Here is an 18,990-nt window from a genome sequence, read left to right on the forward strand (position 1 = left end):
TATTCCATTCCATTTGAAAGGCGCTATGATACTGTAGATCATTATATGACAATATGACCCAAATTGGAAGGCGTGGTGCAATTTGATTTTTACCAAAAATAATCTTCATTTTAGGCCACTCTTTTCAAAGCCTCTTGCGGCTGAAATGCTGGACTGACCAGGGAAATGAAGAGCCGCGCACAGTGGGATAATGTGGTAACCAGGACAGTTAGGCTGCCATCTTGCAGCGCAGATCACAGACTCCATCACTTAAGTGTCACACGGAGGACAGTACGGGCAACTCACACAATAATGTGACCTCTCGCCCCCACCCAGCCATACAGATAACCCCACTCTCCGCTACAGAAGGCCCAGTTCAACATCATGAGAAAACGGCCTCATACGTTTGTGGTCCATCAAAACCGGAGGTGGACAATGAACTGAGACCTGAACACATTTCACAAAGTGATACGCACAGGATAGAGCTACTTAAAACTCCCCCCTGGAAAATCTTTCACCTGACAAAGCACTTGATCTAGCGTAGGTTCTCAGTCCTCATACTACGGCGGTACCTCCCAGTTTTTACGATTGGATTTTCATTCATGTATTTCCACTCAGTGCAAAACTAAAAAAAACTGATGAATCCCCTAAAAATTTTTTTTATAAGAGGATTTCAATGATGTCTGTCTAACATGCAGTGGCAATATTTGTCCGAAGCAATCCTCACGTCATATTTTAGAAAAGACTCATTACTGCACGGCAAACTTTAATTAGCAGAGAAGAGTGTGACAACTTCACAGTCTCTGTACGATTCAGTCCATTACTACAGCCCTTGACACCCCATAACTGCAAAACTAAGTAGTAGTCCTCACAAGTCCTATAGTCATTAGGAATTACTTCAGCTGTAAACAAGAAAACACTATTAAAAACAGCACTTTGTTCAATAACTGAGCATCAAGGCGCTTTCCCAACCAGCCTAATACCTTGCCTTCCTCACTAAACTGTCTTCCAGGAGCCATGCTTACATAGTACTAAGTACACATTTATATACAGTTTTTGATGGGAAATCACAGCATAAAAGCATTTTTGAATCTGTTTCTCTCATTAGCATAAATACTCAGTATGAGTGGAAAGTAATACAGTTGTCAGGGTCTTCTGAGTCTTTGGTTGGGTGCAATAAAACCAGCAGACCCGTTTCCAAAGTGCAAATCATGTTTATTTCCTCCTCAGGCATTCCTAATGTACATACTAAAGAAATACTAATGCAATAGTAAAGCCTGACCAAGGTGCTCTAAGGTGCAATTGATTATTCTGATTTGTCAGTCCAAGATTACTTACAAACGTACTCAAGCTGTTCGTAACCCAGTGAAGGAGCTCCAACGAGGACTCTTGAAAGAGTAAAATACTGTAAAGGCTGCTGCATAGTACAAGCAGCAAAAAAAAAACAGCCATTAATGCCGAGGTCAGGGTTCAGAAAACTCTGCTATGTTGTCCTTAACTCCAAACACAATCATGAGATCACAACAAATTAAGTTTTATGTTTGGAAACGCTTTCTGATGATGGGAGAGGGTGCTGCAACACAGAGCTGCTTTCTGCTCCTCTTGCCTAGCTGCTTATTGAAAAATAAAAAGAGCGCTTTTTAAGGAGCGCTAGACTTCTTTGTTTTCCGGGTCACATGGTTTTAAGTTTGGCCACCCATTTAGGTTTGATTAGTGGGCATTATGATGAAGATTTTTTCAAACAAATTCAAATGTGAAAATTCAACCAGCTTTACTGGTATGACCAATGAATTTCAGCGTGACCAAAGCAGTGACATTCAGAAGTCGTTCCCCAGGAAAACAACAGTCCTTCCTTCAGCCTCCGGGAGCCCATCAGGCTGTGGCAGGAGGAAGCTCTCGAGCTGCAGCCTGGGAAGAGGTGCCCCCTCCTCTGGGAGGACTGGAAGCTGCTCTGATTCCGGCAGGTGGGAGAATTCCTGGATTAGACTCTTTATTTAAGGGAAGAATGTTGGTCTAATCTTAGATTTTTTCTTGCAGTGCAGAGGAAAGTGCATCTCTGTGTTTGTTTCTCCGTGCTGGCGGTGAGAGCACAGCCCGTCCTCTCTGGACAGCCAGGTCAGCCTGTGTCCAGTCTCTATGGCCAGGCTGTGGTCACTGAGCCTGTCCTCTCTGGACAGCCAGGTCAGCCTGTGTCCAGTCTCTATGGCCAGGCTGTGGTCACTGAGCCTGTCCTCTCTGGACAACAGGTCTGTGTGGGTTCAGTCTCTATGGCTAGGCTGTGGTCACTGAGCCTGTCCTCTCTGGACAACAGGTCTGTCTGGGTTCAGTCTCTATGGCCAGGCTGTGGTCACTGAGCCTGTTCTCTCTGGACAGCCAGGTCAGCCTGTGTCCAGTGTACGGCCAGGCTGTGGTCACTGAGCCTGTACGTCATCAGGATCCGTTTCTCCCTTGAGCTTCTCACCCTGGTCAGGTGCTTGGCCAGCACGTATTGGTTTTTAGAGGCAAACAGCAACTGCTTGCTTTCTAATAAACCTCGGGCAGTTTAAGTAACAATTCCTCTTCTACCAACATGTGTCCTCTTAGAGGATCAAGTTTGCTCCTCTGAGCAAAGGAAAAGAAACCACATGCTGAAAGGAAGTCAAACAGTACCTCCTAGTCTTTGACAAACATCACTCCATCTCTTTTTGTAAATAATGAACGGAATACAACTTTCATTCAGAATACACAGAATGCTAATAGCGGTTTCCTTTTCATTACCTTTCATAGGACGCTCGGAGAAGGCTTGAGCGAGTCCAGGGAACCCAACACAGATCTAGATTACTGTATCTGCAGCGGGCAGGACCGCAGTATTGCTTAACAAACCACACAGCTCTAGACAGCAGCAGAGACCTACAGGTTCTGAAGACCACAAGTGTTCCTCGTATTGGATTTACTTCCATTAGACACAGGGTCATGACTGCTGACAACCTGAAACAACATCCATTAAAACCTGTTTACAAAGCCTGCGCACTGCATCGGAATCATTATGGAAAGGCCAAACTCGAATTATTCTGCCTTATAGGTAGAAATATATATTAAATTAATGGACATTTAATTTAGATCTAAAATGAGAATACGGTAAACTATAATAAATAAAAATACAAATCATCAGGCCATCACACTTTGTTACCTCTCTCAGGGGTTTTAAAGGAATTTATAGATTTTTGTGTCACCCATCAACACCTCACTGCTTCACAATGACACTTGCTCTTCAGCGCGTACATGACACCTACTCGTAGTTCAAGGAGAGAGCTGCGTCAGCATGCCTGGGCGGCAAAGAAACAAGTAAAAGTTTATTCCCTGCTGAGAAGAGAAGCAGAGAAACAACATTTCAGCTGTGGAGGCTTCGACAGGTGTGAGAAAGAGAGGAAAGTCAGCAGCTGATAAAGCAAAAGAGAACAAAAGGCAGGAGTGGAGAGGAGGAGGGAGCAGAGTGGACACTCAGGTGGTGGGAATTTCAAGTCAAAACCTGAAAGTGAACAGAGTGGATTAGAAGAAAACGAGTCTGTCGTTGAGAGAAGGGGGAAGGTGTGATCCTAGTTTCAGAATAATTCCAGATGTGTACCTGCAATAGGAGTTGAGAAACCCATCTTTGAGAACACAGGCGGAGAGATCAGTACGATCATGGCTGTTAGAGGTAAAATGAGAAACTCTGGGCTTGGAGAGATCTTTGATGCTCACAGGCCTGACATGTTCCCTGAAGCGGTCTCCCAGTCTCCTTCCTGTTTCCCCAATGTAGATAGTATGAAGCCTACTGTCCATGTAGAAGAGCTACTGTGTAGGACCAATCCATTAAGCACCAATGAGTGGGGAAGAACTGAGAAACACTTCTGGTGTTGCATGTTCTTAAAACAAGTTATGGTTTAAGTCTAAACTAGACAAGAATCAGCACCAAACAAATGGGTTTACAAGCTTTCTCTCTACACAGTAAGTACCGCTGATCCAATTATCAACCATCTCTTGGAAGAAGCCAGGGGGTCTGGCCATGCTGTTGGAGCTGAGTAGCTTGTCCCACTCTCCCACAACAATTTGTGCAAAGAGATGTCTCCTGTTCTCAAATTCAAATGCACTTTCACGTAATTTCCACTTAGGAACTGTAGTTCACAGGTTGGGTTTACTGTCAACTGTCACTGCCTTTGAGGGTTCTGAAGACTTGAATCAGATCCCCTCAGTCTTCTCTGTAAAGGACTGTAAAAGCCTAAAGACGGTCAGCTATTTTAGCCCGATAGTGCAGGACATTCCTTCAAGCACTGTAATTCATCTGGTTGCTGTTCTCTGGTCTAATTCCAGAGGGGCAATGCCATTAACACTTTTGACCATAGTGTACCACTGTATTGTAAGTGAGGTCTGATGACTGTATTGTATCATTAACATAACATTCCTTGATTTAATGATATGCGTTCGACAATCCTAACATTTTCTTTGCCTTTTGTAGTGCCAGATGTAAATGTGCCAACGTAAGAAAATGACTTCATTGTTGAAGCTGCCTCTTTTAGCTCAGTGTTTCCCATTTTCAATTTCAGTTTTTGCTGCCTGCATGCAATACCACGCACCGGTCTACATTAAATACTGGTGGGTAGCTGCGTCAGCATGCGTAGGCTGCAAAGGAACAAGTAATAGGTTTATTCCATCACCTGAAGAAGGCTCCACGGCCGAAACGTTGTGTTCTCTTGGAATAAACCTATTACTTGTTCCTTTACATTAAATACTGCCAGGTTTCTGCTCGTCTTAAATTTTTGCTAAATCTTTTCGAATTTCATTGGTCACTTCTACAAGTGATTGTTAATCCCCTTATGTTAGTGTTGTGTGCAAACATGACTAGTTTACTGACTGACGCCAGAATCTAGATATTGATATAAATTACAAAGGGCTGCATTCATAGTTAGATCCTTACTAACTGCATCAGTTCAAACTGATAGCATACTAATACTCTGTACTCTGTTGTCTAGCAACCAAATCCCCATCCAAATCTTCCCCAAATGTCTACTGCTTGTACTTGGAGAGTCATTTATCAGACACAATATAAAAAGAAATCTGATAACCAACATACAGTACAACATATTGAATACTGTGCGTGTGTCCACTACTGCTGTTGCTACAGTAGCTCAAAGTAGTTAAGATCTACCTTTTTTTTCTTAAACAGTGTGGACTTTTTCCTAAAATTGTACTGGAAAACACTCAAAATCTACACAATCCAACCCAATCAAATCATTTAGAAACAAACCATGGAGGAAGAAATAAAAATCGAGCACCGCCAACACCTCTCACAGGAGGAGGAAGATTGTGGGGTTGATTGATCTCAACAGGATGGAAAGAAGCCGCACTTAGTGGAGGAATCAAAGCTTGCCGAGAACGGAAGGACACAACAAAAGCTTGTCCCAGACACCGCCGGATCAAAGCGAAGGGCTCTTTCAGCGACACGTTTAAAAACGCTACCAGTCCGTGTGCAGCTCTTAAAGTATGGTCCGTGCATGAATCAGTGTAAAGACACAGAAGAAAGGGATGAGTGGATTAAGATGACACATAGTATAGTTTGGTTTAATAGCACTCAAATTCCCTTTACGGTTTTTTTTTCCAGTGCATTGGTTTCTTCAAATCGCCTGGGACTGACCTTGTAATTTAAGATCAACGTAAAAATCAATAGACCCACAACACAAACCGACGATGCGCCGTGATGACCCATTAGGGTAAAGTAAAAGAGAATGCAGCGAGTGATAAACAAAAAGTCGTCCGTTTTGACTGCGGCAGGAGTATGACGACTCCACAGCCAGAACACGCCGCCGAGAGCTCACAGATCAGCCCGTTCACCGCTACCGGAACCGCCGGATGAAACGCAATACGGTGTCTTTCACGACCCGGGTCCGAGACTCGCCACGCGATTCTTGAACCATCCGAAAGGCAGCACGACCCCGGCGACGTTTTAAAAAGTGTCCTGACAACGCGTCTGTTGGAATACCTCACATTTTGTACGGAAACATCAGACGGGGGGGTAGTGCTTCGTTAAAGGAAAAAGTAATGCCTTTAAAAAAAGGTAATATTCCACAGCACTGCAACATGGGAAGAATGTCAAACACCCTACTTAAACAAGCAGATGACTTGTTTAGATAACTATCGTGCAGTTGTTTTTTTAGACTCGTACGTATACGGAAATCCTCCACATTTTTGGATGGACGCGATGTCCCCATTAAAAAAAAAAAACTGCTTTCCAGTACGTCCCGCGGAAGAAGACGTTGATTTCGGGGAAGAATGATGTGATAATAATAATAATAATAATAATAATAATTATTATTAATAATAATAATATCATGTGATAATGTTTCTTTATTAGCCCTATACAATTTCTTGCATTAGGAATTCGTCTTTTCGCATACCCCAGCTTTTCTCCATGGAGACACAGACACACAGACAGGGAGAGAAGCTTGGGGTCAGAGCGCAGGGTCAGCCATTGTACGGCGCCCCTGGAGCAGTTGGGGTTAAGGGCCTTGCTCAGGGGATTTGAACCGGCAACCTTCCAGTCACAGGCGCAGATCCTTAGCCACAGAGCCACCGCTCCGCCCATGTATGGAGTATGATGTATGGAGGGGAGCCCAAACTTGAACCTTAAGTGTCATAGTACTGTCCCGCGGGTCTCATCAGTCTCTTCAAATCTCTCAGCTTCACCCTGTCCACTAAAGCAAATAATGAGTTCAATTGAGTAATTAAAGGCTGGGTTGGAGGAAAAACCAGAAGGACTGGAGTTGTATAGCCCTGCTGTAAAAGGAAGGCGTGAAGAGCCTCATCCATATCTGCACAGACTGCTGCGACGCCAATTTCTGAGACGCGCCTTTCAATAGCGTCCCCCAGAAAGAGAAATACCATCCAACACGCAAACAACAGGATCACCTCAGCTAGTTTGGGTAAAAAATCAGGTACAGTGACCGAGGGGATCACGAATATCGCAAACAGAAGAGGCGTAAGGGTGTACAAGAAAAGTACAGGCCCGAGGAAACGGCTTTCAATGATCCAGCCAAAATGGAGAAAAATGGGAAAGTCCGATCATGCCAATATCAGAGACCGAGTGGAAGAATTTACCTTTCAGGAGCAACAGAAGATTCACATCTAATCATGACACGCAACTCTGGAAAACAGTGAAGAGCAACACTCACTCAACACTCTGCAACTGCTTTGGTTGCAGAAAGTTCCTGTCCCAGACAAGGCTTGCTCTCGATGTACACAGCAGCCAAGACTGGAAAGCTTTAAAACATGAGAAGTCTCCCCCCGATCATCCAGGGTCATTCCAAGAAGGGAAAGAACTGGAAATGAAAGTAATTATCAACACCCACACCTGAAGAAGGCTCCACGGCCGAAACGTTGTGTTCTCTTTCTTCTTTTTTTCAGCATGGAATAAACCTATTACTTGTTCCTTTGCAGCCTACGCATGCTGACGCAGCTACCCACCTGAACTATTATCAACACGGCTATCACTGCTGAAAATCAGCGCATTATTGATGCAGAAACACAGCACTGGCAGAACAGCACAGAAAAGGCTGGTTGGCCTTATAAGGGCACCCAGGACTGCATGGGAGCTCAGCTCACAATGGTCTGATGGGGTTGTCCGACAGTGAGATGAAGGAATCACCTCACACAAAATGCCGGACTATTACTTAGCTAAAAACACTCAAGATCATGCAGCTCTTGGCAACACAGATCAAGGTCAAAGTGCGATCAGTGCTGAAAAAGGCAATGTGCTACTCCTTGATAGTGGATATCACAGATGCCTGTGTTTACTTTTCCAACCTACTGCACCATCAGGCAGCTCGGAATAAAAAAAAAAACATTTTGGAATAGTTTTGGACGACTTCCCAACTTCACTATCACTGCTTCCTGAGATGCAAGACTATCACCATGCACACAGCAAACTGGAACATCCACAGAGTTGGTGTGTGATGCAGTCTCATCTCCGGCTGCTCTAAATGAACCAAAATGGTTCAGCCAACAAGGAACGGGAACATGGAGGGTTGATGGGGATGTGCAATACCCCAGGAGGGGGTAAAGTCCACACACACAGACTGAGCTGTGCTGTTCTCAGAACAAATGGGGTGAATTTTCCTCATGCAATGTGCATCACTGTGCATGTGTCTACACACAGATTTGAACACTTTCGGCAAACGCATATAGGATACGACACCAGGGTCTCCCGCTGTGGTATATAAGCCTGGCGAGCCACCTGGCTAAAAACTGGTGCCTCCCGGCCAAACAAATGTGCGAACGCTGACAAAATACACACAAGAATCCATACTGAGATATTGTTTCAATACTACTGAAAGATCATTTACCAGCCAGCAGCCCCAGTGGTATCTCATCAGATAATAATAATAATAATAATAATAATAATAATAATAATAATAATAATAATAATAATAATAAAAAAAACTTTTTATATGGCGCCTTTAAAGGTGGCTTCTCAAAGCGCCTTACAGGATGACCATAACAATAAATAAGAAGAATACACAAGATAAGAAAATTACAATATACAATCATAACAAAACAACAATTACATAGCTCTCTAGTCTCACATATTGGGACCAAATCTCACCTTGGCCTGAAAATTTCAGGTGTTTGCATCAGGTCTAGGTTGAATAAAACGTCAGGTAATGTAAATGAATGTAGAACTTTGAAACTGTTGTAGAGACTCGTGATTCTGTGGATAGACCAATGTGTTTTTTGTAGGTGAATGAAAGAAACCATCATTACAAAATTACAAAAATGTTTGACACAATCTCACTCATGAGGTTTCTGCGATGTTGGTACAAGAGCTAGGAAAAAAGTGCAGGGGTTGCTCACAGCTGAATCATCTGGTCGCAGACACATACAGCGTCCCTCTGGCGCTTGCCACAATTTTTCAAAGTGAAAAAAGACTTATTGCCTCAACGAACACAAAATAATAAACAGCTCCTCGATAGCCTAAAGAACACAGTGATGACCTGATACAAAAAATAGCAATGTGTTTCAAGCATAAAACCCAGGCAGCATCAGGGGTAGCCTATGTCTTTTAATGAATTCTATCTAATCAAACTAGTTGTGATCAATACCGTCTTGTTCGAGATAATATGGTTGAGTTACAATAATAAGATACCTAGTTAGTTTGCAAGCTATAACAGTAATCCAGCTGTTAGACAGCCAGTGGGTAGGAGGAGGGATCATCAGCTTTTTCCTGCAGGAAACCCTGGATATGATACTGTAATACGTCGTCGGATTTCTCAGGAACTTGCATTAAAGCAGCTACGTCTTACGCACAGAGAAACGATACTAACAGACATCAACCCATACAGTACACATTCATTTTTCACCACTCCTACAGGATTCCTCACAGCCACACCAGAACCCTGTAAACTCAGTCCCCCACATCTGCACTAAGCCTATATAACTATACATCACCCCTTCACTTTCGCACATAATCCACTGGTTTGCCCATAAACCACTAGTGCATTATTGATGGCGCAATTTCATAGAGTATAAGATGAAAGGGTTCTTTAATTTGTTAAATCCTTACTGAGGGACTCTAAATCATCCGTTTAAGGCCATGAGTTGATATTCTTCAAGTGGAACATGCGGAGGATCAGAGGAGATATAAACAGCTCTTCTCTCAATGTAAGCAGTTTGAAAGCTCTCGAGTGGCTGCCCTGCCCACTCAGAACACATCCACAAGGGTCTGGATATCTTAGGCCTCTGTGCACACAGAAAGATTGTTATAATGTTATGTTATATAGGAATTAAGTGACAATGAGAAAAACAGCATAGAGATTAAAATTCATGAAGTATCAAAGCTCGTTATTGCCATGCTCTGCATTTTAGGGCATGCAAACATTTCCTCACAACAATGTGCAGTGTGATCACCCACGGTTTAAATAACACTTGACGGTTCTGTTAACTTCACCCCAGACCCCAGAGCGCAGTGCAGTACACCCGCTGCATAAGTCAACTATCACAGCTTCTAAAATTGCTGTTTTGTAAACGTGCTGACATAACCAAGACTTAGATTTTATTTATTTCTTTTCTTTTCACTTCAATTGTATTGGCACATTTGATCACTTCGAAATTCAGACATAAAATGTTGGCTGAACTGAGGCTGCAGGAATACTGAATTTGGACATCAACAGGAGATGTTGATGTCCCTAACCCTAACCCTCTACTGTATTTGATCACTACCGTGAAAGACAAAAAACAAAAAAAAAACAAAAGCACAGGACTTAATCTTAAAGTCACAAACATGAAAAATGGAGAAACAGGCACTTTACTTGCAGCGACTGTATAAAGAGGAAAATATGAAACTAGATTTCAAAACAATTTGCGAAGCTAGCTGTTCTTCAGGGTTATATTTTGGTGTCCAACAAGATGTGTTTTAATGCAGGCTTGATCTAAAATGCTAAATCAGGTCATTTATGGTATAAATCAACTGATTTATTTTTCTTTGCCTCTTTTTCATCTTGAAACCCAGATCAGTTCTTAAAGAACGGCCTGGCACAAAAATACAGGGAACCAAGAATCCAACAACAAGAATCAGTTCCAACAACGCATACAGGGAGACAATAATCCAAATTCACTGACATTTTTAAGAGGATTGTTGCCTCCTTAAGAACTCTATATCAAGCTGAGCTGTAAAGGTCTTAATATTTCACTGATGTTGCTACATGTCACATCAATTCCACAACGGAAGCAGGGAGAAACTTCACTAGTCGAGAAAAACTGGTACTGGAAAGGAAATAAGCTCAGTCCAGCTTTTAAGCAGACTTAATTCCTGTGCTTCAGAAAACAGCAAGACGCTGCAATCAGGCTGCCTGGGTTTCCCACCGGCTCTGAAAAGATGACTTGCACCCACAGGGAATGACGTCTCTGAAATCAATGGAGGCTGTCACCTTCCACATCTTTCCACATGCCAAGGAAGGGATTTAGGACAGTTTATTTTTGTCCTAGCCTTCAGGAAACACGAGCACAATGCTTATGGTTGTCTGATGGATTTTTTTGTATAATGCATTGCAACAGGAACCTTCACGCTATACACACTGCAGTATGAAAACCCTATACGATAGGCTCGTGAGCAATTGTCTAGTTAGTTATTTCATCCTTTACCTTGGTTTCAGTTCAACGTCTTTGCATGCGTGTGGGAAAGAGCCATTGCAACTTCACGACATATGGTTTGGATTTTTGCTTTTGTATAAGAAAATCAAAGTATTACTAATCCTCGATGGCACTGACAGTCAACTCCGTGGACTTAACCAGTGGAAAACAAAGAGTGAAACGCAAAACGTAGGATGAAAATGGAAACAACGTGGAGGTGCGTTTTAAGAGTGGACTGTAGGGAGGAAGCACAACCTCTTCTCATTTGTAACCTTTCTTGTATGCTTAGGTAACAAGGCTTGCAAAGAAATTAACAAGCCCATTCAGCCTCTCTCCCTCGTTTGGGGCGATCAATTAGTTACTAGGAGCCAAGTTCAGCATTCAACTGCCCATTGGCCTGTATTTTAAGGTGGATGCTGCACACTGGTGGTAGTGAAGGGGAGTCCCCATTACCTGTAGAGCACTTTGAGTGGAGAGTCCAGAAAAGCACTATATAAGTGTAAGCAATTATAATTTATCTTTGAGAGGTTACTTTATTAAAAAGTCTCCAAGAAAAAATGTCAACACACCCTGTTATTCTGTTAGTGCCCGCAACCACTGTTGCATGCTGAAAGAACTCCAATGTGCCAGATAAGGAAGAGTTAACTTTTTTTTTTAGATCCATGATGACTAAACCCTAGAATCATGCTGGCATGCTGGTGATCCTGTGGTTTTTTCCAAAAACTGATCCTATAATCTAACATGTAACCGACATAAGGCATAGGTCTGCACCTGCTTGGTTCAAGCTTGTCATCCTCTTTATGGTTGGGCTCTATATTAGCAGGTATTACTGCTGACATGAGCGTTAATGGCCAGTGAATAACATCACACGTTTTCTTAAGTACAGCTAGAAGAAATACATCAGGTCCAGGAGATGTTTAATTGAAATGCTTCTTGCATCTGCAACATGTCTGCCTCTCCTATGCTCCTATTAATAAAAAAACCATGCCTTTCCTCAGCCTGAGGCGTACTGTAAATTTCTTCATTATTGAACACTTGTATTAAATGAATATTTCATTCATCAGCCATTCCCCTTCCTTCACCTCAAAGTTTCCCCATTGGTCTTCGCTTCACTGAGAAGCACCCTTTCAGCTTTTGCCACTGTTCTGTAGCCATCCAGTGTTATGGATCTAGGTTAAAACACCCAAAAATACTTTAATAGACTTAAAAAAAAAAGAAAATTCTGCTTGTGGTCTGAGAGTGTCTAATGAGGAAATATGCCACTTGGTTTCTCTTTTTACTATTCTGTTGATAGTTTCTGCACAACCGCATTTTCAGTTTTGTCATCATTTGATGACGCAGGGCAGTTCAGTGGTCTCTGCCACTGAACCGTGTTGATTCACTTAAGCCCAGTCTCTGCCGTAAAGGAAAGGTCACCGGTTGAACTTTTAAAGAAGTGTGTCTAGTGATTTATAAGTAAAATCTCACCATACAGTATATTCACAGGCCTTGGAAGTCAGCTGTAAATCTCCCAAATGGATTCCGCAAACGGTCAATATTAACTGTTCCTTAGTTCAGCTGTTTGGCTGCTGAAACTTGTAAGGTTTGACGGAAGAAAAAAGGAGATAACTGAAGTCACTTTGATATGTTTTGTTAGGCAGAGATCAACACCGAAACAAATCTTAAGACTCTCGTCCTATTTTTAAAAAGCTGTGTTTAAAATAAAGATCCTATGTTGCAGTCTTCAATACAGATTTTACAAAGTATACTCAATGCCATAAATATATAGATGAAAAAATCCTTATTCTGTACTACTGAAAGAAAATAATCAAAAGCATTAGACGGGCTGAATGTCTCTCTCTCTCGTTTGAAACCTCTTTTGTTCTTGTGTTAAGACATTTTCACGGCACAGCTTTTGAAATATAAAACCTCTGTACCGACCGCCCTCCTAGCCACACACAATATCAGTATTACGGAGTAACACTCTTGCTCTTGCTGAGCAGATGATCTTTATTTTTCCTTTTTCAGGAGCTTCAATCTTGACATTGAACTTCATATTATCAAGTGTGAAGTCTTGCATTGTGGCCTCCTGTCTTGTGTATACACAGTGAAACACTAAAAATTAAGATATAAACTTATATACTAACGACACTGGATTTAACCTTTTTTTTCCCCCTCATAAGTGATTTTTCCAAAATACTGTGGCATACCCGTTAATGTCTGAACCTGACGCATCAGTTGAGACGTGCCGATTTACAGGATGGAAGCAAGAGGCAAGAGGGTTCTGTGACTGGTTTTTGGATTCGAACTGGCCTTTTCTCAAAGAAATGTACCATCATCTGTACTGTGCATTTAGATATTGTGTCCAGATAAAACAAAAAGGTAGTGATATTACTTGAAGGTATAGGCACTCTTCTGATAGACACAATATGGGGAGCATTCAGGACGATCATTTTCTTTCTATTTCTATAAAAATCATAAAGTGTCCATTCTTTTACTGTAGAAAATGAAACAAACATTTAAACATTTAAATCGCATACCAGATTAGTAACAAAGCGCTACAGCTTGGGGCCTTTTGAAGCACAGACAAAAATGACATCTGCGTTAGGAGAAAAATAAAAAGGTTCGTTTTAATACCGGTATCCAAACAAACGGTTACAGACAGCAGTGTGAAGGAGTGCCGAGGGTCTGCGAACTGGAAGGCTGTGAGCTGAGAAACCCCAGCTGGGACAAGGCTGTTGCACCCTAGGGTGAGGTACTTCACTGGGTGGCCAGAATAACCGCAGCTGCATTCAGGCACAGATACAGAACACAAGCGTCTGCAAAATCACTGAAGAATGATAAATCCATAGGGGAGAACGGCGGAGCAATAAAAGACTGCTAATGAGCATAGTGACACTGCTCTGACCACCCATACTGGGGGGGCGGTCTGTACTTGATACCTCCTGATCCTTAAAACAAGTAAGGACGAACTTTTACTCGGATGCCCAATCCGTGGAGACAGCACCACATTCAAGGTCGCGAAACCGAGCGGAGGTGTAGCTGCTTTAAGAGTACGTCGAGATTTCTACAGGAGAGCACAAGGCCATGTGGCCCAACTGGCTTCTTCGGTCGTTACCAGTCAGTAACCACACCCCTGACCCCATCCCTCTGTTTCTTGACACAGGCCGGGGTGCGCGCTTAGAAAGCGTGACTGGGTAGCTGTTTTCATACTGCCACAAACCCTTTGTACTGTATCAAAAAAAGCGGCTCCTCTTCTTGGTTTTCCATGAATTACCAATTTACATTTCCGGTGTTCATTCCAATTCTGGAAAAATCCACTGAGGTTGTCTTAGCGTAGGACACGGCCTTGCACTGTGGAATGCATCAGACTGCTCTGGTCTGGACCAATCCGAGAGCAGCAATATCTATAAATAACAGCCATGCTGCTCCCTTACCTTCACAGAAACGCACCACCTCCACTTGTCCCTGTCGCAACCAGGGAATCAAGTAGTCGTGTTGTTTAAAGGGGAGCCACAGCCACAATTTCTCAGACCCGTCATTGAATCTCAGTAACAAAATAAATTCATTTGCCGTGGTAGAAAAATGTTACAGATGACGAATTAAGCACAAAATCGGGAATTTTGTAACCGTTTCGGAAGTCGCCATGCAGTCGCGAACCCCTGGTTTGGTTCCCACGAATAGCGAGGTGATGCGGCCCTTCCTGCTCACTAGTCACCGTAATTGACTCATGTGATGAACAAGCGAACAAGTACAGGCTGTTCTGCAGACATTTCACCTCAGAAACGTCCCACTGCGATCTGCACAAAGAGCTAACAAGTAAGTTGTATTTGTTGGCAATAAACTGAATAAATACATACATAAAATCTTGTCTAGAAACTGAGATCAATGTTTCTACTGGATTAAAAGAGATGGATTCACAAGACTGCTTCTTTTCAGTGTCACAGGGCTGCTTCACCTCATTCTGAATCGCAGAACATGGCGCTGCGCAGACCTGGGCATTTCGGCTATCCTGTCATGGTACTGTAAGTGGAGGTTTCACACGTCACCGTGCACATTCTGCTTTTGTTGTGGCGTTTGAAACGCACTCATCGATGACGATTCTTTGTAGCCCTGTATTTTTAGATGCCGGGGTTAGAGTTCCCCTTTAAGGCGGGCCGTGATACTGGGAAGCAGACATGAGGAGCCGAGGACTGACAGGCCAGCCTCGCTGAGCCGAGAGCCCCTGGAGCAGAGGGCTCATTAGTAATGACAGCCCCACGACAAGGCCCGCCTTCAAACAGCTCCAGGGGGAATTCATTAAACAAACAGCTCTAATGGAGACCAAAGGAGAACGGGCAGCACTGCTCTGTCACACAAGACTGCTGCTCACAGGTGCCAAGTCAACAGAAGACGTGGAATTAAATTGGGAAAATTACTTTCCATTTAACCGACACCAGTTTCAATACTATCTTTTTTTCTGTCCGTGTCATAGTTGCATTCAAAATGCATCTAGCACGCTATTGAGCACGAAAAACAAACTCCTCACATTTGAAAAAGCTAAGCTGGGGTTCTTAATGTAATATCCTGATAGCGTATACAGTATAGTACGGCAAACTCGCCCACAAAAACAAAAAAATGTAAAAGGCTTATGCTTTTGAAGTACAGGATATTTTTAATACTTGAAAGAGTGCCATGTGAATTCAGACCAACTAATGTGAGTACAAAGACATTTTTGGCAATGGAGAACTCTTTGAAAGAGGTTAAAACTGGGAAAAGCCAGACAGTATCACCCACATGAACACGTCATAGTAACGCTCTCAATGAGAACCCATTGAAACAGTATATAAATACCTATGAATTATAGCTTACTGCAGGACAAAACGTGCAAGACTCAGCTGTATTCAATACATCTTTTCTTTAAAGGGCTTTATGCCAATAGAGACTTAACTGTGACATAATATTTCTGATTCTGGGGGCCACACAGAAATTAGGGAAGCAAAAATGGGCCCAAGGGATTTTCCTCTCTCTTTTTCTGCCAGCCCTCGACTACAGCTGGATTTCCAAGACGGTTTAATAAAGGAGCTGTCCTGTGTGGTCAACCACAGCAAGGTGGTTTACCATTGTAAGCCCTTAACAATAAAGCATTTACCGAGTAGAACGCTGGTGGCAAAACAAACAAACATACTGATGCACATTATAAAGACACTTACACTGCCTTCGAAGATACAAAAATGCGTGCACCAGCAAAGAAACGTGCTTTTTTCACATTAACGATTCGACAATGCACTGGCAAAAAAAGCAAATGGAGAGACAGATGTAAACTCCGATGCTAGCAAGAAACATTTTAACGAATCAATGGGACATAATTTGAAAAACACAAGCTCCCTCTGTAATTTCCTCCCAAAGAATTTATTTGATTGACTTCTAATTAGAAGTGCAGCTCAACCATGAACATGTTAAGACTGTATGGCCTTGAGCTGATCAAGGAACAGCCACAGGACGCTTTAACCTGCAATAACTGGGACTGAAACATCTGCCAACCAGGGAACTTTTAATATGTCTTCCTGTACAGATCAATCCTCACAGCCAAAACACAAAATGGTGCAAAACTAATAAGATTACCGATGTGAATAAGGACAATGCAAGACTAACCCCCCTATCCTGCTCAAACAAAACCTTACATAGAACAGAAATCACTTCCAGGTTCAAAGGCCAAGGCCAATGGCTTACTGCCTCATCTCCTGTGCTGTGGCCGTGAAGACCAACAAAACACCAGCTTTAGGAGAGTGAGTCACAGCCCAGAAAAGCAAAGACATGTCCGTTTGGTTTCAGAGTGGGGCAGGACCCATCAAATAACATTTATAACTCTTCTTTAGCGCTTCACAGGTAATGGGTATCCCCACCTGGATGATGCGACGGCAGCCATAGTGCACCAGTACACCCACCACACACCAGCTCTCAGTGGGGAGGAGAGCAGAGTGATGAAGCCAGTTCAGAGATGGGGATTATTAGGAGGCCATGACTGGTAACACCCTGGGATTTTTAATGAGCACAGAGAGTCAGGACCTCAGTTTTACGTCTCATCTGAAGGACGGCGTCTTTATACAGTATAGTGTCCCCGTCACCATACTGGGGCATTAGGACCCACACAGACCGCAGGGTGAGCGCCCCCTGCTGGCCCCACTAACACCTCTTCCAGCAGCAGCCTTAGCTTTTCCCAGGAGGTCTCCCATCCAGGGACTGACCAGGCTGCCACAGCAGGTCCCCTCCTGTCCTCAGATCAGGGCGACTTGTCTGCCCAACTCCCGCTTCCTCCTCTAAAACCCCGGCAGCTTCTCCGAGGCTCCCAGTTTCACAGCACTCGCACAACGCGTCCGTCACACACAACAGCTACAGCAAGGAGTGGCCACCTGTGGCTCCAAACTATTCAAATCCGATTGAACTGTTTCACAAAACCAATGCCAGTTCCCCCCACCCCCCGATCCAAAATTGAATTGAAAACAGGTTTAAGCAGGGTGTTAATCATACATGCTGGGTCTCTCCCCGTCACGATAGATAGATAGCTAGATAATACTTTATTAATCCCGTAGGGAAATTGATGTGTGACAGCAGTCCAGCCCAAGACAAGCAAAACAGACATCAGAATAGTTATAAAACAAAAGACAAACAAGATAAATAAAAATAAATTAGTACATAGGTGTGTGCAAAATGTGATGACCATAGTCACTGTAAAAACAATCAAATATGTGCAAAATGTGCATGGGTTTACACAGACTGATTGTCCAAAAAGTACAATGGAGCAAACATGCTGCCCATAGAGGAGCAGATGAAGGGCTAACAGTCCTAGTCCTAGGGCAGCGTTATACACCCTGACAGCCGCCGGGGGGAAAGACCTGCGGAAACTACATCAGCAAATGAAAGGAAAAAAGAACTACTCCTTGCACAGAGGCTCTGAAACCACATGCATCTCCTGACAGAATACCAACGCATGGCTTCAGTGAGGAAAAACAAATACCAGGTCAAAAACCAATAAAAATACATTTCCTCCCCAGCAGAGTAGGGAAGATTGGGATGCTGTACGTGCTCTCGGAGACAGATTTCACTGCTTGTGCGGTGTACATTAATTATAACCGCTGCTGCCTGATCGATCTCCCAGTCTCCAGCAAGAGAGATTGACCAACGGTGCCCGTTATAACTGTGGTAATGCGCTGCCACTCCTGCCGCCTCTCAAATCCACAGTCTGGTTCCGGTTCGTTAATTTAACCTTTACAAGTCGTACAAAAATAATTACATCTCTAGTGCAGGAAAAAAAAATAAAGAATTGAATTGCAGAGCCACAGGGGAGTACTTTGAGTTGATGTTCTTCCCAGCACATTAAACAAATGCTGAATCACCACTATGATGAAACGCAATTAGCAGACAGCCTATGGACTGGAAGGAGCGAACCCATGGTTTAAATAAACTGTCCAGGAGATCTAAAGGCTCAGTACTTAGTCAAATAATACAAAAAGACGCTTAAGTTTTGCATGACAAGAATTTAAATTTGCATGCAACTGTATAGCTGAGATATCTCGTGAAGCAATTTTGTATAATAAACCATGCAAAGCAGAGCGTTGGTAATGACAGCACAAAAGCAAAGGGCCCAGACATCACTGTGTCAACCAGTGGGCACGCAAAGCTTAGCTAGGACACAAAAATACCATCGCACTTCCTGTCACAACGCCTGCCGAGATACGCTGCTGTTGTTCATTCATGTAACAAACTTTCTGGCACCGTGGTACAGTTGTTTAAATAGGAAAATGGGCTTTATCAGCACACCATTACCCAGAAGTCCTAGAGTATGAAATGCTAAGCATGTCTGTTCATTCACGGTTGATTCTTCCTCTTCTGGTTAGGCCTTGACTGAATGAAATT

At 43.0% G+C, this 18,990-nt stretch overlaps 1 protein-coding gene across 2 annotated transcripts in view; it reads right to left on the reverse strand.

Annotated features, from left to right (window-relative positions):
* The window catches only part of asap2a (ArfGAP with SH3 domain, ankyrin repeat and PH domain 2a), a 102,292-nt gene that overhangs the window by 40,295 nt on the left and 43,007 nt on the right, over positions 1-18,990 (reverse strand). The window lies entirely within an intron of this gene.

This window comes from Lepisosteus oculatus, chromosome 2 (assembly GCF_040954835.1).
Source record: "Lepisosteus oculatus isolate fLepOcu1 chromosome 2, fLepOcu1.hap2, whole genome shotgun sequence".
Lineage (NCBI taxonomy): Eukaryota > Metazoa > Chordata > Actinopteri > Semionotiformes > Lepisosteidae > Lepisosteus > Lepisosteus oculatus.